The 24,639-nt window shown below is 49.9% G+C and overlaps 1 protein-coding gene across 4 annotated transcripts in view; it reads left to right on the top strand.

Annotated features, from left to right (window-relative positions):
- ELFN1 (extracellular leucine rich repeat and fibronectin type III domain containing 1) overlaps nt 1-24,639 on the top strand; it is a 111,315-nt gene that overhangs the window by 56,926 nt on the left and 29,750 nt on the right. For all 4 annotated transcript variants that reach the window (XM_064461589.1, XM_064461591.1, XM_064461590.1 and 1 more), the window contains exon 3: nt 1,756-1,890. The gene's annotated coding sequence lies outside the window, so the exon portion shown is untranslated. The remainder of the gene's footprint in view (nt 1-1,755; nt 1,891-24,639) is intronic.

The following is a 24,639-nucleotide window of genomic DNA, read 5'->3' as shown; positions in this document are numbered from 1 at the left end:
CTGTCTTTCAACAGCTTTTTCTAAAATGGAGCTACACTTTAAAGTTTCACCAGTTCAGCCTTTCACTTTAAGAATATGTGCCCGTCTCTAAAATACCAGGTTATTTTTCCTCACCCCCATAATATTCTCATCTGACATTCACTCTCCTGGAAATCACCAATCCAACGTTCGCCTACCTGCATTCAAATACCTGTCATTGTTCTTGCGCTACTGTCCTTCTCCTTCCAACTTAGAGATTATATTCCATAACTGACCTCCAAGTACCTACTGCCTCCCTGTGACACTTCTCACCCTTGTCTACCTGATTGATTAGTCTATTATGCTCTCCACTCTCCTGATGACTTACAGATTGCCCAGTATCTGTCACAGACTTGCTTTTGTTCTGTAATACTTATTCTTGGAGTTTTGCAACGCCCTCCGGCTGCCATTCTCTCTCCCCGTTCACTGTCCTCCGCCTGCTTCTCTTGTGAATGTCTAATTTGGAAAAAAGGAGAAGAAATCTTCTGCAAAAAAAAATCCTACCTGCTGTGAGTTCACACATACGCTGGTTAAAAAACATGTTTAAGACACTGTCATTTTCAATAGGGCTCTATTTTCTTTGCACCATTTGGAGGTAATAAAATGTCACCAGATCAGACTGCAATTGGTGACATGGCTTGGAAGGCAGCTTTCTCCAGAAAATTTCCTCACCTGCATAAGTCAATGAAACAGCAACAGAGCAGGGGGCAATATTGTGTTTAAAGATGCGTGTAGGTAGGAGAGTTCTGCCTTCACCAGAGGAGAGGCCTGGGACATGTCGCAGACCCATCCATTTCCCTGCTCTTGTCAGAAGTTGTCCAGCCCTCTGATATTGTTCCAGGCTTGTCCCAGCTCTGCCCATCACTCTGACGTTTAATTAACTGCCCTGTTCTCCTGGATCTTGCACTGGATTTGTGTTGTTTTTCTGAAATACCTCTTAGGTCGTGTCTGAATATTACTAACAGGAGGAATAATAAAATGGTTGTCACTAATATTGCTATTATTGTTATTATGTTGACGATAAAACAAGACATTGAATATCACAAAGATGAGTACTGTTACGATCAGTGTCACTTCTTGCTATACTGGTTGTCTCACATCACGGGTGAGCAGGACCTTGACAGCAGTGGTAAGCACAGGGAGCCCTGGCCAGTCAGGCATCCAAAACGAAAAGAAAAACAGAGAGGGGGTTCAAAGTGACTAATGAGGACAATAAAATCACACTTAAGATTTAAAAACGCATTCATGAGGCTGATGCCCAGGTGTAAGGATGATTATTAAGCTTATTAAAATCTGTCTATGCTGGGTGGCTGGTGCTGGTGGTGATAGTGGCTCCTCACTCCTCCAGGAGCTCTGCATTGATGTCTGTCTCTTACCATCTGCCCTGTGCATGCCCAGAGCTATCCATCTTCCCAGCATCTCGTTCAGTCCCCATCTGGCATTTGTCCCATTCTTCTTACTTCAGTCCCAACTCCCCTTCCAGCATTTCTTACAGTCCCTCCTCTGCTGGTGGGTGGATTTCTTTTCCCTTTTAGTTACTATGTTGAGCAGCTGATCTCATTTGGACCTCCCCTTGGTCCTCTTCCCATTCACATCTGGTCCCTGCATCTCTGTGTCTGATCCATGACTGGAGTAGCTGTGCTGTCCCTGGGATGGCTTCATGTTAATCAAGCCGTCAATCAATCTTTTACACCCCCGATGAAACTCCCTCTTATGTTTTCCTTTGCTTTCTTGCAGTTCAAATACTGGGCTTGGTGACCATCCTGCGGGATCCTGAATGCTGTGTCCGGTGTGCCTCCCAGCCTCTGCCAACAACAACTAGGAGACGTTCATGACTGTAGCAAGGACCAGCAGCACCACACAGGTGCAAAGGTAAGGGGTGACCTTTTCAGTTGCATCTCCAGAATGAGAGAAGTAGCTGCTGTGAGACAGCTGGCCATGCGAGAGAGCAAACGGGGGTCGCATGGATGGAGCAAGTCTCTCAGGAGAGGGTTCAAGTACCTGGAAATCCTCCCCAGGTGTGGAGCACAAAGGGGAGCCTCGCAGTATTCATTTCCAAGACAGAAGATGCTGGTGCAGACAGGGACAACGATCTAGGGTTATGTTTCTCGCATTGTTGTCCCTGGGGTGATCTCTGGCGGGCCTCTTCCCTGAGTGCTGGCTGAGCATGGGCCTTCCGGGGGAAACCCTGAATGGCTGAGCTGCGACTCCTGCACTCTGCAAAGTGTGGTAGCAGTGAAAGTTATCATAGCTATAATTCTTATTTTTTAAGATTGAAGTCACATTCTCCTGTTAAGATTTAAGGAATATGGAAAAAATGTACTTTTTTTTTCCCCCAGATGAAAAGTGCAATATGTGCCTCCATCCCAACTTCTACAAAATTATGTTTTACAAAGCAGAAGGAGAACATCAGGTTCATGTTGGTGCTGTAATTTAGTTTTCTAAGACCAGAGTTTGCCATGTGTTTCCTGTTGAAATGACTAGCTGTGCTGGGCACTCAGAAATTTTCTTCCTCTTTCTCATCTACACCTTGACATTATGAAAAGGGTTTTCATCAATCCATTGAAAGAAAGAGATAACTTTTGTGTAAAAGTGCACAGTCGACAGGGTTGAGTTTTTTGGGTACTGTATAATTTTTTTTTACACTGTTATTATTTAAAATATGCTTTTTAAGAGGACAAAAGGGAATAGTTTAATGGAAACAAATTTCTATAGCGAAATGTGTGGCTGGATAAAAAAAGATTATTTCTGTTATTGCTTGGGTAGACAGGTGAATTTGGAATTTGAGTACAAAAGGTGTTAAAAAGTGTGCTTAAACTTCTCTTCAGTGTGCAGTTGAGATTGAAAAGAATAATTTTCGGAGAAAAACTTTTCTCCGAGCCTCCATTTCCAGCATTGTCAAGTCTATAGCAGCGGCCTTTTCCCACAGCTATTATCATGTTTTCACCTTTTCTTCTTCCACCTCATTTGTCCTTTTTTGAAGAAAATGTAGTGCTGGTGAAACGCATGCAGGTCTGTGGGCTGGAGCTGGTCTGGAAGGGAGGAGCGGCGATGCTGCAGGTGCATGGGCATCTCTGAAGGCCAGATGGGACTAAGGGGATATAGTCCCTGACGGGATGGAGGGAAAGATGGACAGCCTGGCCTGGGGGTAGTCATTTTGTAAGCACCTACAAGTCTACAGCTCTTAAGACCCCCTCTCCAAAGTGACTTTTAACCAAATAGGAACCTAAGCATCATTGAAGATAAGCAGAGCTTAGGTGCTCAGGTACCTCCGGGCAGACACAAATATCTCAGCAATGCAGACAGATAGACAGCGTTGCCTGTCCTGATGGATCCAGACCTAGAGCCAGGCAATGAATTACAAGTATAAGTGCCAAAACAGCAGGCTTGGGACACAAAGGATAAAAGACAGTTGTGTTATTTGAGCTGATAAGCCCTGCGTCTCAAAGATGCTTGCATCAAAGGCTCCTGCAGGGTTTTCACAATTGAGTGTTATACCATCCAGCACTGAGTTACCAAAGATATAAAATGGGACTTGCAGAGAAAGCTTCGTGCCTGCCACAAAGGAGCAGAATAAGAGTTTGTTTTGAGAACTATTAGGCTGAATAATTTGGGCTTGGTCTCCGTGGACACCGTGAGATATTGCCTCCCGCAGAGCAATGATTGCCATTATTTCCTCAGCTCCCTGCCTCCTTCCTCCTTCCTCCTTCTTCTCCCCAACCTCTGCGAGGGATGGGTCAAATGCTGCCCAGCCAGCATGAACAATATTTCCCCGTTCTTTGGTAATTATTGCCCCTTTTATTAATTTCTCAGAAGCCTTTTCACAAGCAGGAGTTGCAGGCATTCATCTCAATGTACATTTTCATGACTATTCTCCTTGGAAGAGCTGGAGAGCTAATTTACTTTATTAGACCAAATGAAAGGAGTTTATGAAGGCAGCCTGTGCAGCATTGTGCAGCATTTTGCAGGGGGTCAGGGAGCGAGAGAGGAGAGTCTTCTGAGATTGCCACTGAATTTCTTGCAGAAGCTGGAAAGTAGGTGTTGCTGTTCAGTTTGGTGCCATTCTTCACATTATGTAGGCTCCCTTTCAAACAGCCAACGGCTGAGATCTTCTGCATGGTCCCATCACTGGTCTAGCGATGAAGGCTTAAGAGCAGTCACATTTGTAGGGAAGTATAACATCTTTGGATTGCTAAGCCTGGAGGTAGCCGTGCTTGCAGCACTGGATTGCTCGTTCAGGGAGCAGGTGCCCAGGTGACTCTGGTGAAGGCCCACATGGTGGGGAGCCCCGGCCAGCCTGTCCCTGATGTGGGCGGGTAGCCGGCGACACCCAACTGCGCGGACCCTTCTCCAAGAGGCTTCATGCAACGAGCAGATGACTAAAAATCATCTCCTGGGCAATTCACTTCATTCATCAATTAAATTGTTTGTTGTGAACAGTTTGGCCCCATCCAGCTCCAGGATTTCAGCCTTGTAATTTAGCTGGCAGAAGACAACGGCGCCATGTCCGTGAAATCTGCCTGCCAACTGCTTCCCCTGCTAAGCATTTTCTAGGCTAACGATCCCGAAAACCTTGCCAACAGCCCCAGCTCTGTCCCTTTCAGGGCAAGCCACTCATTTAAACATGAGCACCTCTAAATGACTCCATCTGCTAAGTGACGTTAGTAAAGAAAAGATTATAGCAGGAGTTATTGCTGTGTCCTCGGGTTATAACCCTGTTATAAAATGGGCTGGAAGAACAAGGGGACTGTGAGGAGCCGAGGCTCAAAACCACCTGGGTGACTGTCAGCTTGATTTATTTTCTTGCTCATTAGATAAATTAGAAAACTGGCAAAAGAAGTCGTTGCCCAGTCTCAGCTGCTTGGTAACCTGCCACGTGGCGTGAGATGCTGGCCACAGGGATACATGGCTCCTTCCCACCTCCCTGGCCCCTCTCCCCAGCCACCCCAGCACTGGAGCAGGAGGGCAGGGACATGGGATGGGACTTGGGGCTGCTGGTGCCACACATCTCCTTATCAGTCCTGTCGTCCTAAACTACCTCACTGCCCCATCTGGCTGACCACTGGCAACCACTAGAGTTTTGCTTTTCTCTAATACTGTTGACTTTCGAATAACAGCACTTTTCTAGGTGAAAACAGTGGTGCCACTATTGCTTTTGAATACTACCTTTGACCTCAGAACAGTTCGTTACCTTCATTTCACAAATCAGACACACTAAAGCAAAATAACCTGGTTTGTGGCAGTATCATCAGCCAGGACCTGCTGCCCTTCAGAGAAGCTGGTCAACATTTTGGTCTTTGGTATTTGGGTGACTTGTGATCAGTCTGCCTCCAGCAGCCGCTCCTCTTGCTTATGAACCAGGCTAATTTTTGTCTGTCAGAAGGATGGAGCTTAATGGTCAGACTTGCTTTAAATCCCTGGATAAAATTTACTATCCAGGAGTTCAGACTACAGTTACAGTGCCTTCTAACCTGAAAACTCAATGAATTCTTCAGACTACATAACCAAATGTTAAATTCAGATCATTTAAGCCAGCTTCAGTATGTTTAGCTGCATCTGATGCACTTCCAGAGTATGAAATGAGGTCACTGTTATGCACATAGTATTTACATACGAGGAAAAGCTTCCAGCCAGGATGAGCTATTAAGAGACTGCAATGCATTTCTCAGCAAATGTGGAGGAATTCCCACTGCAGATGCTGAAACTGGGGGGGGGGGGAAACAGGGCAGGGACCTCCCAGGGGTGGAGGAAGAGTGGCATGGCACCTTTGGGTGCCAGCATTGCTGCGCCTGTGCAGGGAGGTAGGGCAATATCTGCCCTGCGGACTGTAGTCAGAGCAGATTTTTGCTGCTTCCTGTCCCCTTCTTCTACTTATGGGACTTCTGCACTGCCTGCACAGGGTCCTTGGCACCCTGTCTCTGGCAAGTGTTGGGACATGTGTGTTCCCATGGCTCAGTCTCTCGCCAGGCGCACGCCCATGTGTGCAAATGCTGCCGGGTGGCACAGGGCGGAGGAGACGGGGCTAATTCCTTCCTGAGACTCGCAAGGAATCGGCTTATGGCCCGAAGCTCTGATTACTCTTATCTTAGCCTGCGTGATGGTAACCACATCCTGAAATTACCCAGCTTTTTTCAAAATCCAGGGGCTGGTCTGGACTCACCTGATTGATATGAGCAAATTCCAGCCCTGCTTTTGCCCACAGCAGGTTTGAGGGGCTGTGAGTTCAGCACAGACCCACGGCTGAACCTGGGGGAAGAGATTTGAAACTCTAAATGCACCTGATGCCTGATCTCACCTGCCAGACCCAATGGAGACCAGTGCAGAGCAGCACTGTCAGCCCCTTTCCAGCTGCCGTGCTGGAGCTGAGTGCTGAGGCAGACTCACCTGCTGGGATCCTGGCAGCTAACATGCCTCTGAAACAGCCAGCAAGGGATAGATGCCGTCAAGTAAAAACTGGAGTGAAATGTCTGGCTGGTGGGATTAAACTGTGAATCCCACCTGTCTGTGGTACGAGATGCAGCACCACACGCTCCCACCCGCTGCCACTCCCTGTCTCCCACTGCTGCTCACCAAGTCCACCTTGCCTGGAAATTAAAGTGGGGAAATCAAAGTCCTTCTCCCCCGGCTCCTGCTGTGCCTCTCAGTCACTGACATTAACACTGAAATGGCTGACATTAGCTTTGAATGGATTTTAATAACCCCATTGCGAGCCTGAATTACCCGCGCAGCGTGAGATCCGGTGTGCGCTTGGAGAGCTGGCGATGAGAAGGACATCGGGGCCTGGATTGGCTCCCCAGGCTGCGGACGTAGGGCCAGACCCGCTCGAGAAGCTGCGGTGGCGGCTGCCGATGCAGCCCCTGGCATAGAACCCTGGCAGCAGCCTGGCTCCTGGAGAGCCACTGCTCTGGCGCTTTCTGCCAAGCCACGGGTCTGCAAGGGGCTTGTGACCTTCCCAGCACTGGGGATGTTGGTCCAGGTGGCCACCTCCGTGGGCTGTTTTCCACTTTAGGGCAGGGTAAGGGCTGCTGCGGGGCTGTGGGAGCCCCCCTGGTGCCATGAATCAGAGCAACTCCAGACCCTACTAGCACGTGGCATGAAATAGCAGCCTTGGTATAGCAGAGCCCTGTGGATGGGATGCTAAATGAGATCATGCCTGGCCCAGTTGAGACTCCGGACTAGTGTATGAAAATCTAGCAAGAAGCTTAAAAGGTGTCCCCAGGCAGAAGAGGGTATTTATTTCTTTCTTTGCAGCTGAGATGCGTGTGGCGTGGGAGTCACAGGGCCGGTGACCTCCCCTGAGCACCTGCACGTGGGCAGCACCATGTCCCCGTAGAGGCTGATCTTGGGGACAAGGCACTGGCCAGAAAAGCCTCTTCTGAGATGCAGGTGGACACATCCGATTTCCCCTCCTCCGCCAGGGAAGGGCATCCCACCCAGGCTCTGGGCTCAGAATCCTCATGGCCAGCCCTGCAGCTCCTCCACAAAGGGAAACCCCCACATCTTCCTCCTCTTTTACAAGAGGAAAAACTAAGAAAGATTGTCAGGTTGTTCTCACATCTTCTGGAAGATGAGAACCTGGGAACATGCTCTGAAGTCACTTTTCCTCAATCAAAGGTCCCAAGATCTGACTGAGCCATGCAGCCTCCTTGGCCAGTCACAAAATCTCAGCACTGTTTGGGTGAAGAGTGATGGTTTCTAAGTGCCATCAAAATCCACATGTGTTTCCAGTATGGAAACAGGAATATCCACAGAGATATGGACACTGGCTCACAGCTGGGGTGGGTCAGCAGCTTCTCCAAGTCAGGCTCAGCAGGGGCTGTGAAATCATCACGCACTTTAGAGAACTGAGGGCTGAAAACAACCCCGTTAAAAAAGTCCGTGATAATGATTGAATTATATTTAAGAGGCTCATTTGTACTAAGTAAATGCAAATAGTTTACATGGAAAATATCTTCCATTAAGCTCATTTCTACATAAAATGCTAACAGATTGAGATTATGACTCTAATGATTATTTTTATTGCTGGTTTGCATTTAAATGGCATAAATTTTCCCCTACTGTTCTCTCTTTGGGTTAAATCAATAAAACCTATTAAGAAGGTTCGTCTTCCTCTAAGATTCCTCCCTCTCTTCTTTCTGTCTCATCTCCACTGGTGCCCTTTTTATCCACCCACCACCAGAAATTTTTCAGAGCTGCCTCCACGATATTGGTGCCGAGGATTTGAAAATCCCCTTTGGCAGAGCAGAGTGAATTCGGTCTTTGCTGAGATGGGAGACTACAGAGCAACTCAAGTGCTATTTCCTTTCCTCAACTTGGGCCACATTGCAAGAAGATGCAGTTGGAGTCAGCTCTTCTCTCCTCTTAGCCTCTCCCCTCCTGTTTTAATGGAGAAGCTATACCTATCTGTATACCTATACCTTGTCAGCTATGGATGCTCGTCATGCTCCTTCAAACAGTGTCTGTGGCTCTCACTGAGCAGGTGCTGGGTTTCTGTTTGGAGAGGAGTTATCCTGGTATATACCCAGCGAAAACCATTAAGATGCTGACCTTTAAATTGGGCTTCTTCCTGCTCATGTAGGGAGGAGGTGGGTTGAGTGCCCAAATCTTATTCATTTTAATGACAAAACCCTCACTTGGAGGCTTTGAAATGCTCAGCTTTAATGCAATTTGCCTCCCTCTGCTGCAGCTTGGCTTTCCTATGCAGGGGATGTCTCTGCTTCCCCTGCATAGTGACAGACCCTATAGATTTCCTGCATAACTACTGTGCCCAGTTACCATTGTGTATGGATTTATGAGCTTAGGGCAGTGCTAGCACAGAGATCTCTGTGGTCCTTAATCAGTATTGCTGACCTTTCTTTCCTCCATTACTCTCAGCATCACTTTTTCTTAGCTTAATTTGCATAGGTTTCATGTTATCCATGTTTTTGCTTTGTCCCTGTTATCCCATTACCCTGGATAATCAAAGTTGGCTGTAATAGAAACAGCAGAAACAATTTGCTTACCCTCCTATTACAAGATATTCCCTCTACTAAGTCTGAGAATACCTGCAGTTCTGTGGTAATGCTAATTAACTGTGTGTACATATAGAAAGTAAAGCAAACGGCACCAGGATCCTTTGGGATGGTGGGGATTAAAGAAAGATAAGATAATATTCTCCTCTTTCTCTGTGTTTCAGTGTCCCTACCCTCAATGGAAATTTATTTGCACTTATAGAATAAAATGTAATACATGGTGGGGGGAGTCACTGGAGTGACTGGAGCTGGAAGGAGCAGATTTCCCTGCCAGCAAACCCCTATGAAAGTAATGAACTGTTCCCATGTCTTGCTCCTTGTCCCTATTCCCAGAGATAGGGTAGGATGGGGCAGTCTTTACCCCCTGCTGGTCCCCAGGCCTCAGACCCTGGTGGTGCTGCGTAGGGTTGTACATAGGCACTGATTCCTCGGGGCTTCAGCTACCCCAGAGCTGGGATCGGGCATCATACTGCTGGAAAAGCTCCTGTCCAACCTCAAGGGCTGGTTGAAATAGTGGCTGTAAATGTGAACACCCGTTGCAGTGGAGGATACCTGCTGTCGGCTGTTGCATCCATCAGGATGGTCCTGTATCCTTCCCACATCTCAGGCAGCTGACACAGTGGAAGATTCAGAGCAGGCCAAAGTCCTGAGGAAAATAAGGAAGATGGTAATGAGAGGAAGAAAATCATCAGGAGAGGGGAGATGCAGTGGCAGGATGGGTTGCTGGTACTGTCCCAGGCACCCCTCTTCATTTTGCACTGCATAGTGTCAGGGGCTCAGACTCACCACAGTCCATTCACGAGGATATGTGGGGCAATCTCCCACCATTTGCATACCGCATTCTCTAAAAGTCTCACATGAGACTTTCTCCTGAGTGTCAGCCAAATGAAAGGTGACTTACGCAGCCAGACATGTGTGGAGGACTGTCAGAGCTCTCCATACAGGAGGAATCCCACTCAAGTCCACCCACCAGCTGCTCTCTGAGCTCCCCAGCTCCTCTGCCAGCAGCATGGACAGACACCCTCTGCGCACCCCAGTGGAGCATCTGGGACTGGCCCTGGAGCCATGAGTGCAGACACACTGTGTCCCTGGGTCTGGACCCTGCACTACTGCCACCCCTCTGAGACGAAAGCTCCAGGAGGGTGCTTAGACAGCCCTAGCTCACCCCCCACCTCTGAAATTGTGAGGAAGCTGTTATTTATCTGCACTTTGATAATGACTGTACCTTTGTTGCAATACTCATGGTTGGGATTTTACCACGTCTCTCATCCTCCAGGTGTGTCAAGGAGCTTTACGCAGCCATGATTCAGAAAGAGGTGTCAGTGGAGAGGGACTGTAGATACAGCCAGCAGCTGTCCTCTGGAGGGTATAAATAATGTATACGTATGTATGTACGCATGACCTATGAGCTCAGGACCTTCCCTTCCTGAATGGTAGCAACTCCTTTAAAGGATCCCTGCATCTTGCCATGGCTTTGGCCATGCCAGAGGGCTCGGATTACACAGGCGGCCCCCACTTCTGTCCAAAGTATATGGTGATGGGCAGTAAAAGGACTGATAGGGGTGAGGGCTCAGGGCTGCAGGTCCCTCCTTGCCAGCTTGGAGCAATGTAATAACTCCTTCCCTGTTGCTGAAACCTCCTCTGCTTATTGCTCACCATCATCTCTCTGTATGGGTTTAAGACTATAGGTACCAAAGTGCCTTGCTCTGCTCACAAGCCTTATGGTCAGTAAGATGCTTTGAAACTCTGCCCATGGTATTCATCCTTTAAAGCAACCCAGGTGCAAGTTGTTGGTACAGGGAGCTGCAAAGGGCTTTTAAGGTGCTTGGGTGCTAGCCAAAGAGATTTGCTGGTGCAGTCAGGGCCCAACCGGCTGCACGCCAAGGGGCTGAACAGAGCTGTGCTGCACCTTGTGCTGCAAGGATGCAGGTGCATCATCACAGCAGAGAGCTGAAATACCTGAACCTCAGCAGAAGTGGGGAGACCCAGATTTGAGTGCTGGCTAATGCCAGCCCCTAAATCAAGCCCTTTGTCTTATTGGCAGTCATCTGAAACATTTTGGTTCTGATCAGGAAGAATAATTATTAATTGCAAGAGTGGGTTTAAAAATGAAAATATGCATTGGACTCATAGGAAGGGATGCTTGGGATGGGAGATGAACAGTGTATCACTATAGGCAGTTGGGAATTTCTTGTTGGTTTTATGTAGCTGAGGCAAAGGTAAACTTCCTATTAACTTCCCTGAGCAAGTTCATAATGATTTGACCCTTAAAATTAAAGATCTGGAGCTAAGCAGCTGGGCTACTGACTCCAGCACAGCCTCCACTGGTGGAATTCAAGCAGCACGCTGAAATAGCCAGCAGCTTTCGACAGCAATTGCACTCAGCGCTCTTCTGTCTTTTAACTCCTGACATCATCTGGGGGAAAAAAAAGGCAAAGGTTGAATTCATGGGCTTTGTTTCTCTGCAGTTCAAAGGAAACAACAGCCTGGATTTTAATTGGCACTGAGTTCTCCGACTGGCACCCAGGACACTCCTGAAGACTGATGCCCAGCCAGGCAGGCAGAGCAGCAGCCAAGGAGGGAAGGCTGTTTGAAGTGCTGGGTGCCTGTCACCCATCTGCAGGTACTCAGAGGTCTCCTCGCCAGTGTAGCACTGATCCAGGGGCAGAGGAGTGTTGCTTCATTTCTGATCATTAATGCAACTGTCTCTTTTCTGCTTTCCTTCCGCTGATCTCTGTGCACAGTCCAGGGGGAGCCACACTCTGAGTGGTTTGTGCTGGAGATTGCAGCGCAGAGATAATGAAGCTGTTTTCTTACCCTTTGCGTTTCCTGACGATGCGGCTCAGCCTGGTCTCACGCCTCTGCCCAGCTCCGGGTCCGGAGCCCAGAGGAAGCACTGGGAGGCAGATGCTCTGCAAGCTGCCAGCAGGGCGGGCTGCATGCCCCTGTGGAGCGAAGCAGGAGTAGCTCAAGCTGTGGTCACCCTCAGCTTAACCCCAACACCTTGGCCAAATGGAAGTTGTCAGCACTGACATGCGAACCTGCTCCGGTCTGTGGAGTGCAGGAAGCTCTTGGGATGAAGGGGGTGTCAGCTGGGGCTGTGAGCTCCTCTGGCAGCTGAGGGGTGGGCTTTGCTAAGAAAGCCCTGGGAGATCAGATCCCAGTTGGTGACAGTCCCCACCCTCCAACAAGGGTCACAGGGAGACTGTGGCACTGTGCAGTGATGCATGAAGCACAGGCCGATTTCAAGCATAGGCAGGGTGGGGAGCAGAGTAACCCACTTTGAGAGCCACAGTCACTTTCCATCCCAAGGGGGCTTGGGGCGTTCAAATCCCTTCTTGAGATTTGACAACCTCAACTTTCCCACTTTTCCTGCACCTTTCTTCTTTGCCGGGGGAGCAGGAAGGCTCTCTGGACAGCAGCTCCAGCTGTTAATTTCATTAATGCTTAGAATGGGGTCCCACCTGCTCCTCTGCAGGTTCATCATCGCTCCCACCTTTCTAGGCACCTGCCTTCCCTGACCTCATCTCACCTTCCTGAGCTGGCTCATGGCTTTGCATCCTGCAGGCTTCCTTGTCCCTCCATCTTTCCTGCTTATCTATGACTTAACCCCAGGAAAGCACTTTTACACGTACCCTCTGCTCTGTGCTCATGGTGCTCCATGCAGATATCTGCTTTACCCCAGGAGCCTTTATCATTGCTACCAGCACAGTCTCAATAAGTCCTGTGCAAGGCAAAAACCCCAGCAAAGCATTGTCAGGCTGCCTGTTCCGAGCCAAGCTGCAGCTGTCAGTCCCAAAAGCCCAGTGGGGTGGATATAGTTATTGCTCGGAAGCTTTATATTTACCACGACCTTTCTGACATTACAGTAAATGCATTTCAGAGCCCAAGAAGTGTAAAAATAAACTGCAAGGAAATCAAGACAGCTAATTAGCCAAAGGTTACTGCTGGGCTCTGTGACTGTCAGCCCTTTTGAAGTTCTCCTTCACACAGGCAGATGTGTGCGCGATGCTGCTGCTCCTTTGAATAAATGTCTTAGTTTCCAGAGTGGGTTCATAGCTGGATGTGACTGAACACATGTAAGGCCTGTCACAGCCAGCCTGGGCAGGATGCTTACGTCCTTTAACCTTGCACTTCTCCAGTGCTTAAGAGCATCTCATCTCATGGAGTGGCTGATCAGCGTTGTGCTACCTCCCAGCACCTCGCAAGCCGGGTTGAGCTGGGAGGTGAGGAGAGGCCATAGACCTGCCTTTCTGCACAGTCAACCCTTTGTCTTGGAGATGTTCCTTCCCCTCTGGTGTTCCTGCCCTCTGCACTGTGGTCACAGTGAAGGAGACTGCTGGTCCACCGGCTCTGGCTGGACTGAGGGCTGCACCGGTCATCCAGGGTTTGGATGGTGCCATTGGGGTGCTGCTCCTTGGGTATGTGGAGCCTGGGGAGTGCCAGAGCTCATCCCCCAGAACATCATGGTGTTACCCCATGTGTCCATCATTCCTCAGAATCCGATATTATCCTGAGGATAAGCATCTTGTGTGGAGTTACAGATACACCAGACACCATGAGAGGAAGGGGTGCGGGAGTCCTAGCTGAGCCAAGGGCTGAGAGAGGGGTATGTTTGCCATACCAAAAGAGGCTGAGCAGGTCAGGTAGGTTAGATCATGGTACTGTGTCCAGAGGGATGTTTTATTCATAACTGGGAAGGAGGGCTCTGGAGCAGTAAAGGACCCCTGAGACTTTGAGCCTTGTCCCTCCAGCCCAGCCCAGCCCTGAGCTGTGAGAACTTTCTCTTCCCGTGCTCTGAACTTCTCTGCATAGGGACTGGGGGGAGCTTGGACACAGCAACCTTATAGGTAACACAAGCATCATCTGTGCTGCCCCCTCTCTTCTCCTTTCAGGTTTTCCTTCTTCACTTGTTCTGCTTATTTGGCGCTCTGTTTCCCCATGACAAACCTTCTTGCAGCTCCCTCTTCCCTCTCTGCAGGTTTCTTCTCTTTTCCCCTTTCCTCCTGCTGCTTCCCTTCCTCCTGCTTGCGGCTCATGCCGAGCATCATGTGTTTGCTCGGCATCGCTCCTCCTGGAATGTTAATTTGCTGCTCGTTTCCTTACAGACATTACACCACGAGTTGGGGCTTTGTGTGCATGTGTGTGTGTGATTCAATTAAACAAAACACAATAAAATCAGGGAAAACAGAGAGAGACACAGACAGACAGCAATTCCCCACTCTCCGAGGGCTAAGCCTGTCTGTCTGTGAGCTCAGCCCCGGCACAGCTTGCTCGCGTCACCACATGGGTTTGCTTGTAGCAACCCTCTGGATCTTGTTCTTGGGGTTTCCATCCCTCTGTGGGGACCCTGGGATGGCAGCTACTTCTGCTCCGCTGTCAGGAACTGGGGCTGCTCCTTCAGATGAGATGTGAACCTCGAAGGACTGGCTGTTCACTTCAAATAAGCCCTGAAATACTGAGGCGTCTCCAAAAGCTCTGTCTCCTCCATCCCTCCTCTCCCTCTGCACAGCTTAGTCCCTGCAGACCTTGATATCCTCCAAGCCTCCCCCTTCCCTCCTCCAAGCCAGCAACTTCCCTGCTCCCTGTCGTGCCCTACCCACATACCTTGTCACCCTCCTGGTAGCAGATTTGCCCCCTGTGAGGACCAAGCTTTCTCCCAAATCATATATTTTCCTTGCAGTGCAACCTGAAAAATAGTAGCCATGCCATGGTGGGTTTTGTCTCCTTGGCTAGCTGGTGGACTTCCCTCCTGCCACCCTCTGCCCCTCTCTGCCACGCTGTTCCCTCCCTCGCTGCCTTCCTCACTTGCTTTCTTTTCCCTTTCCCCCTCTAATCCATTCATACTGTGAACATATGCTTTCTTAGCATCCTTTGCTCCCAGTCATCTCCCTGGCAGGTTTCTCACCTCTCCCTGTGTGCGCAGGTGTGGCTGTTTCTCTCCTGGAGTTTCTGCTCGCTTGTCCCCGCTGGCTCCCTGGCTCTGCAAATTTAACCTGTGAATCCAGCGTCTTTCCCTGGGTGAGCCACTTGGCTGTAAATCTGGTGGCTAAAGTGGGTCAGTGCAGGTGGAAGGAGATGGTCCCAGGAAGGGCAGAGGGAGAGCAGGCACAAGAGGCCACCAATGCCAGATTGTGGGGTAGGTGGGAGAGGAGAAGGCAAGGGTGATATTCTTAAGAAGTGAAGATTTCAAGGGATTTTAAAATGCACATGAAATGTGATTAATGAAATCCTGGCACTCAATGCCCTCTCCTTAGCAAAAAATACCGACAGCAGAAGTGACCCCACTGCCTGCCTGACAGCAGCCCCCAGGGATGTGAAAGCAGCCTCCTGCACAGAGCCCTCCTGAGGATGTGAAAGGCCACACTGTGCCATCTCTGCTGACTTCAATGTCCCTCTGGCCAGATACCCACCAGCCACCCTTGGGGTGGGCTCCAGAAATGTTGTAGAGAGACAATCCATACTTGAGCCCCTGTATCCTCAGTCCCTTCCACGTAATGTCAGAGTTCCCTCTTTCACATTTGGAGGGTTCCTTCTAGTACCAAGGGGCTGTCCTTATCTCTGGCTGATCTGATGTTTATTTAATCAGCAGGAAGAGGTGCTGCCCCAGTCTCTGACTCCTGTCTCTGGTGGCTGCATGCCCGGCAGAGGCAGGACAGATGTAATAGCATGTCCTGCCTTAGTCTTGGCTCCTCAATTTCGCAGGCTGAGACTGTCCTGTCACTTCGTCAGTGTGGACCTTCTTGCTGAGAAAAGTCAAAAGATGAGGTAAGCTTTCTTGGTGTGCAAACCCAGGCCTAGAGAAAGGAAGGTGAGGAGCTGCTTCGTGGAGCAGAGAACTAAGGGACTGGCCACCCTCCTCCTGAGCGTGATCAATGTGTGCACATGGGGACCCGTGTTCCCCACACTTTTGTCCTCACGGACCACATGTGTCCACAGCACAGGAATAAATTTTAAATGACAAAGGTTCTGCAGAATTTCCCATCCATGCAGCCAATGCACCTGGAGCTGTTCCCAGATGTCTCTCCTCATTAGTGCCCCCTTAGCAATTTTCTGAGGACCAGCCTCCATCTCCAGCATTCAAAACAGTCCCATCCTCTTTGATTTATGGATATTAATCCATGCAGCAGGCAAGAGGCATGACATGTCTACATAATATATTCATTATTAAATTGGGTTTGTTTCTTTCATTTCTCCTCCACCTCCAAGGCTGCACCTTTCTTATCTCCCTGTAACATTTGAACCTGCATGCTGCACTCAGAAAGACAACTTCCAACATGGAGCAGTCAGCATCGCTTGGTAGGTCAACCTTACAAGTCCATGCTTCCTCTCCAGAGGCCACACTCAGACTCCAGCAGAGAGAAGACCTCTGAGCTCCATCTCCAAGGGTATGCCCACTCCAGCTCTGTGCGTGGGGTAACTGATGGTGTGGCCAGGACTGTGGGATGCTGTCAGTCCCATGTCACTTTTTCTGATCATAATACAGGACAGGCCAACTGCATAAGCCTGCTGGCAGCCGTGGCTGAAACAGTGCCCGGTCAGGGATCCAGTGAGTGTGAGTTTCTTCTGCAGTCATTCAGATGCTGGCTCCAGATTAGTAATGGCTGATGCTGTCCAGCCCTCTGACGCAGGGACTGAAACCCAGATGAAATAGCATTAGCTCCACCGTCTCCAGTCTCCCACCTGCTCAAGCCATGCGCCTGGCTCTGGGTCAGCGGCCACCGTCACAGCATGTTGCTGACTTCTGCAGTGCCATGCTGTTCCCAAACTACGTGGCAGATCAGATTTAGCAGCACTTGGCTTCTGGTGATCTCACCGTACTATGGCTTGGGAAGAGAGGAAAGAAAGATATCAGGACCTCGGCATGGGACTGCTTTCATTTTCATTTCCTATATCTGTGCTCTATGAGGACACAGCCTGCTCTGCACCCTGTGGACAGCCCTTGGACATCTTGTCGTGCCCAGGATGATGTTTCTGCAGGGCATAAATCTCAGCCCACCACTCTAAGTGCAACCTGCCTCAGGGGCAGCACCCTGCAGGAGTGATGGTTATCTCACTCCCGTGCTTAGCTGCTGTGCTCTCTCCTAGCCCTGATGCCTGGTGGTGATGCTCTCCATCCCACTGAGATGCCCTCTGCTCCTCATGGCAATTTCTGCAGACCCATCTCCCTGCTCCAGTGCTTGTTCTGGTCAAGGAGTGGAGGGCAGACAGTTTTGAGGACCCCATTCCTCTACTTCCAGGCCCCTCAGCACATTCATTGCTTATCTCTGGACCTTGCTATTGGCAGCGTGACAGCACTGATGGGATGGTGATGTAGGGTTATCTCAGCTGTCCCTCTTGATAAACCAACTCCAAGAAGTCCCTGCAGCTCAGACGCCTGCTTACCAACCTGCTGTGGACCATACCTCTCAGCGCAGTACCTTCCCAGTGGCAGGTGCCCACTATGGGCTCACAGGTTCTGTGCATACCAGGTCCCCTCTGGAAGTTGTGCTTTTCTCCTTTGCTTAATAGCAATTGAAAGACAAGCTTACCTGAATGGCTGTGCCCCTTGCAACACAGCCTGTCCTATCCCCACTCCCCAGCTCCGCCCAGACTAAGCCACTGGTTTCTCCAGACCTCCTGTCACCCTGCTGTAGAACAGCAGTTAAGCAAAAAGAGTGCAACTAAAAACCAAGGCATCTCTCTCCCTCTCTCTCTGCAGCCTGGCTTAGCTGAGCCTCCCCCAAAGTGCCTCCCTCTCTCTTGCCTGCAGCTGAAGGGATTGTCCCCGCCTTGCACTGCCCACACGACTCGCGCCACCCCTGCTGTGGCTCTGTGCCACCCGCGGCTCCCCAGGACAGAGATAAGGGGAAGCAGCAGGACATTAGCAACTTCAGGAGCTCAAGAGCAGCTTGAAAAATATTTGTGTTCTTTTGGTAAAAAAGAATCTGTCCCAGTGGTAATAAGGCTGCTTTTGTTCAGTGGGCTCTTAGCAGTGATTATTGTTTTTTTCAATTTAAAAACCAGACGGTCTATTTATAATGTGTAATATGTAGACTGAGAATTTTTGTTTTCTGTAACCAAGCCTTTAAAACATGCTCTCAGTTCCATTATTGACCATCCAAGGAAGCAGAGGGGATCTGTCACCTGCAGACCCCACAAGTGAGATGATAAAGGAAAATATATTCAACAGAGCAAGGCTGCAGCGATGCTTTGGGGAAGCAGTGGAAGATGCCAGATGGGTATGGTCTGGGGCTGTAGCTGGGGGGTGCTTTCAGTGGTGTTGGAAGGGCTCTGGACACAGGTGCAGAGTACTTGGAGTATCTACAGCCTCACTGCTGTCTGTCTTTTTCTCTCTTGTACGAAGTGGAGGTTGATCAGAGTTGACATCGGCACCATCCGTAGTGCTCTCAGCATGGAGACCAGGAAAAAAGCCAAATGCCAGTCTTTGGCCTGGCACTGGCTCCAAGTTGGCAAAGACGTCTGAAAAGTAGCTAATGCGCATGGGTGCTGAGGTGACGGTGAGGACAGTGGCTCCAGGCGTGCATTAAGGGATCCAGCAGAGCACTGGTATAGGTTCTGGGCTGGGATGACAAGCTCTTCCAGACATAATATGAACATCTCTACATGCTTTGGGCATTGGCCCAGGGTTGGCCTGGCATGTCCCCTTCCAGTCTAACAGTGTGGATTACTCTGGCATGCCAGCCCTGACTGCTAGTCAGCTAGCAGAGATTGCTTTCTTTTGCCAATGCAAGACATTTGGAGCATCCTGACTAAGGATGCTTTAGCGCAGAAACATTGTAAGATGCGGGCACCAAACAGCTGCTTGGAGCAGCATTGAAGGTGATGCTTTGGGTGCTGTTGAATGCTCCCATAAAGGGCATGAGCTGCTTTGGCACATTGGTGCATTGCCTTCCATGCACAGTCCAGCATCATCACCAGGACTGAACAGGAGGGAACATTCACACTTGCATGTGAATGACTCAGTCCCTGTTGGCCAACCTTCAGCTCACCTGTTGACCCAAGAAGCTGCTTGTGGCAGACTTTGCTGTAGACAAGTCTTCTGCAGGCCAGGTTGCCTTGAGTTGACAGCCAAGCTGGAGGCCGTGGCTCTGTTGCCTCTGCCATGCTGAGGCTGGCATTTGTTCCCCTCTTACTGCAGCTTATCTAACAGTGCTTCTGTCTCCATTTCCACATACAGCCCCTTTTACTCCCACCATTTAGTTATTTTCTTAATTAAATATAGATTATGGTACTGGGAATAAGGGATTATTACTTATTCATAAGCTACTTAGATTTTAAAGTGTGTGCAGAGCAGGGCTTATGACATGTCTGTGTCTGCATCATTACCATGTCAAGGGCTAGGGTGAGCTCCAGGGGCTTCACCACTTTCCTTCCCATGTTCTCCACAACCGGAGGAGCCCTCCCATCTCTCCCTTGCTGTCCCTTCTTCAGCTGAGGCTTGCCAGTCTTTTCACAAGGAAATAATTTTCACTGCTGTCTTCCAAGCTGTTCTGGCCCCTCCATTACGCCTCTGCTTTGCCCCCTCCCCAGGTTTGTTTGCATCTCTCTTCCACGCTTTCCGCAGCCCTCCCGCTGTGCCTGCAGCTGAAGCTCAGCCGTTTCACCTGCCCCCTGCAGAAGAACAGGGACTTACCAGGAGGCAGCTCTGCAGGAGGTGCTTTTTTGCAAAGTTTTCTAGGAAATTCCTCCCAGTACCTGGGTAATTGTTGTCCAAACTTCAGCCCACCCTACGGGGCAGGAGGAGGCAGGGGAAGGTTCTGTTGGCAAGTTGACGGGAGAAGCAGAGGAAGGAAAGTGGGGTGGGAAGGTGGGTGCTGTTGTAGGTCTGTAATGCTCTCCCAAAGTCTTGTGCTTCTTCAGTGTGCCTAAGCAGAAGGATTAGGAGCTGCTCCCTCCACCCTTGGACAAGCAGCAGCTTCCCAAGCCTTTTTCTCTGCCTTAAACAGTGGAGCACTCCAACCTCTGGGCAGCAATAATAATAACAATAAAAACCTCTGACCTGGTTTGTGCACACCAGGGTGGACTCCTGTCTCCATCTTAGTCCAGGTTTTGCTGCCCCCAAGTAGTGCTGTTAATGCCCGGTACTGCAGGGCTTCTCCTCTTCTGGTCTGCTCATGAGTCCCCAGGGGGGCAAAGGGCAGCTCATCACATGCTGACCCAGAAAGAAACAGGGAGCATTAATTCCCAGTGCTCATCTCCCCTCCATCCTCCCAGCTCTAGGGCTGTCTGCGGAGCTGCAGCAGGGTCCCAGCATTTCACGGCAGGCAGCTCCACTCTCACCCTTGGGGGCCCGTTAGCGTTTCCATCATGCTCATCCCATCTCTTCCTATTGCTTCTGCACCTTGCATGGGCATGGGGTTGTTTCTGTCTGAGCCAGCCTGACACCTTCAGCCTCAGCTGTCCCAATGCCTCCCATGTGGTTCTTTCCAACTATTTTAAGGACTAATGCAAAGTCCTGGCGTGATAGCCCTGAGGACTAAAGACCTTTTGTCAACAGAGTGGTTACAAGACAAGCTGCTGCAAGATTCCTCAGAGCAAAATGATCTTGATAAATTGGAGAAATGGACTGAAATCGATACACTGAAATTCAATAAAGTCAAGTGCAAAGTGCTTCACTTAGGAAGGCGATATCAAAATCACAGATATAAGATGGGGAAGAACTGGTAAGCTAGCAGGAGAGCGGCTGAGGCTCAAGCAGTGGAGTAGCCCTCAAACTGAGCAGCAGACAATAAGCTGATGCTTTAGGAAGAGAAAGAAAAGGCACATCTTGCCCAGAGATGTATTAGTGGTTTCAATGGAAGACAGCGAAGTAATTTATTTGGCTTTAGTGCTAGTGAGGCTGGAGACATATATCTCCAGGTTTGGTCATCACAACTTTAAGAGAGATTCAGACAAATTGAGGGAGTTCAAAGAGTTTGGAAAACATGCCCTAGAAAGATGGGCTGAAGGAGGGGGGAATGTGTGACATTCATCCAGTGTGGAAAAGACAGTTATAAAAATGACTGTGATCAATTGGTTGAGGGTTGGACAAGCTGTAATAGGTTTAAATTGCAGCCAAGAGGCCTTGGGTTAGACGCTCAGGAAAAGCTTCCTAAGAGCAAGGTTGGCTGAGAGCCGGTGCAGGATGTAAAGGGTGTGTGGGAGCCTGGTCCCTGGAGGGCTTCAACACCAACTGAAGGAGCATCTGCATGGAAGTGTCCTCCATGCAAGTCCCACTCTCTCCCACCACAGGAATGAGGTTTTGCCAGCACCCCAAGGAGGATTAGCCATGGCCTTCGGGTTACCAGGCTGAGACAAGCAATTTGCTTCTTGCTGTCTCATGTCCTCTTACCAGCCATATCAGGTCATGGCCAACATCTCAGTGCCTGCAGGGGTAATGTCCCTGGTGTGCCCAATTCATCCCACCCACCCAGGGTCCTGCTGGCTGTGTTCCTCACGCACCTGGGCAAGATGCTTCCAGCTACACTTCTGCTGTCAGACCACAATTTTTTTCAATCCATTATGGAGATACCTGAAGAGCTCATTCGGGGTCTAAGACTGGGGAAGAAGATGGAGACGAGCGTGGCTTTGCAGTGAGCTAATTACCAGGTTTAGATGTTCCTGTGTCTTACAGTACCACCTGAGAAGGGTCTGTACCACCCGAGAAGGGTCTGTACCAACCATCCCGCTGATGTGGCCACCGTGACTCCCTGCTTGGTCATGCTGAAACCTTTAAGATTTAGCTGTCATGACCAGGGGCACCTAGATATATCTACAAACACATTAGATTCGTTCACTCCTCTGAGTTACACCATGGGCTGGAAAAGCCAATAAAAGAAACCAGAGACTAAAATGGTCAAGCCAGGGTGTCTGGCAAGGATGCTTTGCTGTTTGAACCTGCCACATATGCCCATGGCCTCAGCCCCACTGACTTAGTTTTCGGTCATTTGGTGGCTAGCTGCAGCCCTCCTCCAGATCAATCCCTCTCAAATACATTTTTTTAAAATCTTAATTAATGTTTTCTGTGTCATTACATTGATTTTTTAATGTACTCTGAGAGATGAGGGGAATTCATAGCCTGAATGCATAAGCAAGGGAGAGGATATGACGTTGAAGCATGCTGGGCCGAAGGGGAGAGCAGCAGGGGCTGCACCAGGGATGTGCAAGGGGAGGATCTGCGCAAATACCCCATGTTACACAGGGGCTTTACAGAGCTGCAGCAGCACAGGGCTGGGCATGGAAATGTTTGCCCTGCTGCTCCTTTTTCCCTGGCCAAACTGCTGCACTGGCCCTTGCTCTCTACCCACTGGCCCTGGTAAAACCCGAGGAGTGGAGGGCTGGTTGTCTGCAGCACCAGCAGCCCTGTTTCCTCTACTGAGCCTAGTGGAGAATGGGATAAATTAATTATTTAGTTACCAAGTCACAGTGGGAAGAGGGATTTCAGGGCAGCCTGGGTTTCCCAGAGCTGTGAGGAGTGGATATAACCAAGAGCTTTGTGCAGGGAGGCTCTTGCAAGTAAGAAACCTCAGCCTGGGCACAGCCAGGGCGGTTTCCCCCCGCTCCTCACTCACTCATGCTTCCAGCAGCTTTGTTGTGAGCATGTATAAATGTAAGAGGCACCTGTAAGCCTCTCAGGCTGCCTTGTGCTTTCTGAACAGCCAAACTGCTTATCACAGAATCACAGAATGGCGGGGGTTGGAAGGGACCTCTGGAGATCATCTTGTCCAACCTCCCTGCTTGAGCAGGCACCCCCAGAGCAGGGGCATAGGACCGCGTCCAGGCGGGGTGTGAATGTCTCCAGGGAAGGGACCCCACAGCCTCTCTGGGCAGCCTGTGCCCCTGCTCTGGCACCCGCACAGGGAAGGAGGTTTTTTTTTCTCATACTGAGGTGGAACTCCCTATGCTCCAACTTGTGCTTATTGCCTTTTGTCCTGTCATTGGGCACTAATGAAAAGAGCCTGGTCCCATCATCCTGACACCCTCCCTTTAGATATTTACAGGTATCGATGAAATCCCCCCTCAGTCTTCTCTTCTCCAGGCTGAACAAACCCAGGTCTCTCAGCCTTTCCTCATAAGGGAGATGCTCCAGTCCCCTGATCATCTTGGCAGCTCTCCGCTGGACTTGCTCAAGGAGTTCTGCATCCTTCTTAAACTGGGGGGCCCAAAACTGGACGCAGTACTCCAGATGTGGCCTCACTAGGGCAGAGTAGAGGGGGAGGATAACCTCCCTCCATCTGCTGGCCACACTCCTTTTAATGAAGCCCAGGATACTGTTGGCCTTCTTGGCCACAAGGGCACGTTTTTGGCTCAGGGTCAGCTTGTTGTCCCCCAGCACTCCCAGGTCCTTCTCAACAGAGCTGCTTTCCAGCAGGTCAGCCCCCAGTATGTACTGGTGCATGGGGTTGTTCCTCCCTAGGGGCAGGACCTTGCACTTACTCTTGTTGGATTTCATCAGGTTCCCCTCGGCCCAGCTCTCCAGCCTGTCCAGGTCTCGCTGGATGGCAGCACAGCCTTCTGGTGTATCAGCCACTCCTCCCAGCTTGGTATCACCAGCAAACTTGCTGAGGTTACACTCTATCCCATCATCCAGGTCATTGATGAATATGTTGAACAGGACAGACCCCAGCACAGACCCCTGGGGAACACCACTAGTGACAGGCCTCCAGCCAGACTCTGCTCCATTCATCACGACCCTCTGAGTTCTGTTGTTGAGCCAGTTCTCAGTCCACTCATCCAACCCACGCTTCCTTAGCTTGCCTGTGAGGAGGCTAAGGGAGACAGTGTCGATTGCCATACTGAGGTTGAGATAGACAGCATCCACTGCTCTCCCTTCGTCGACTCAGCCAGTCACGCCATCATAGAAGGCTATCAGGTTGCTCAGGCATGATCTCCCCTTGGTGAATCCATGTTGACTACTTCTGATAATCTTCTTGTCCTCTACATGCCTGGAGATGACCTCCAGGATGAACTGCCTCATCACCTTTCCTGGGACAGAGGTGAGGCTGACTGGCCTATAGTTCCCCAGATCCTCCTTCTTGCCCTTTTTGAAGATTGGAGTGACATTTGCTGTCCTCCAGTCCTCGGGCACCTCTCCTGTCCTCCACGACCTTTCAAAGACGATGGAGAGTGGCTCAGCAAGAACATCTGCCAGCTCCCTCAGCACTCGCGGGTGCATCCCATCGGGGCCCATGGATTTGCAAGGATCCAGATTGCATAGGTGATCTCCGACCCAGTCTTTCTCAACCAATGGTAAGTCTTTTCTCCTGGTTTGTCCTCTCTCTTCTGGGGGCTGGGATGCCTGAGGGCCAGCCTTAGCAGTAAAGACTGAGGTAAAGGCGGCATTCAGTAACTCTGCCTTCTCTGCACCCTGCGCTACCAGGGCCCCTTCCTTGTTCAGCTGTGGGCCCACTGTATCCCCAGTCTTCCTTTTACTGCTGATGTATTTAAAGAAGCCCTTCTTGTTATCTTTGGCATCCCTTGCCAGATTTAATTCCAAGTGGGCCTTGGCCTTCCTCGTCGCATCTCTGCATACCCTGACAACATTCCTATATTCCTCCCAAGTGGCCAGTCCCTTTTTCCACATACTGTGAACCTCCTTCTTCCATTTGAGTTTCTCTAGAAGCTCTTT

The sequence above is a fragment of the Phalacrocorax carbo genome, chromosome 10 (assembly GCF_963921805.1).
Source record: "Phalacrocorax carbo chromosome 10, bPhaCar2.1, whole genome shotgun sequence".
Lineage (NCBI taxonomy): Eukaryota > Metazoa > Chordata > Aves > Suliformes > Phalacrocoracidae > Phalacrocorax > Phalacrocorax carbo.
This window is presented reverse-complemented; position numbering and strand designations above follow the sequence as displayed.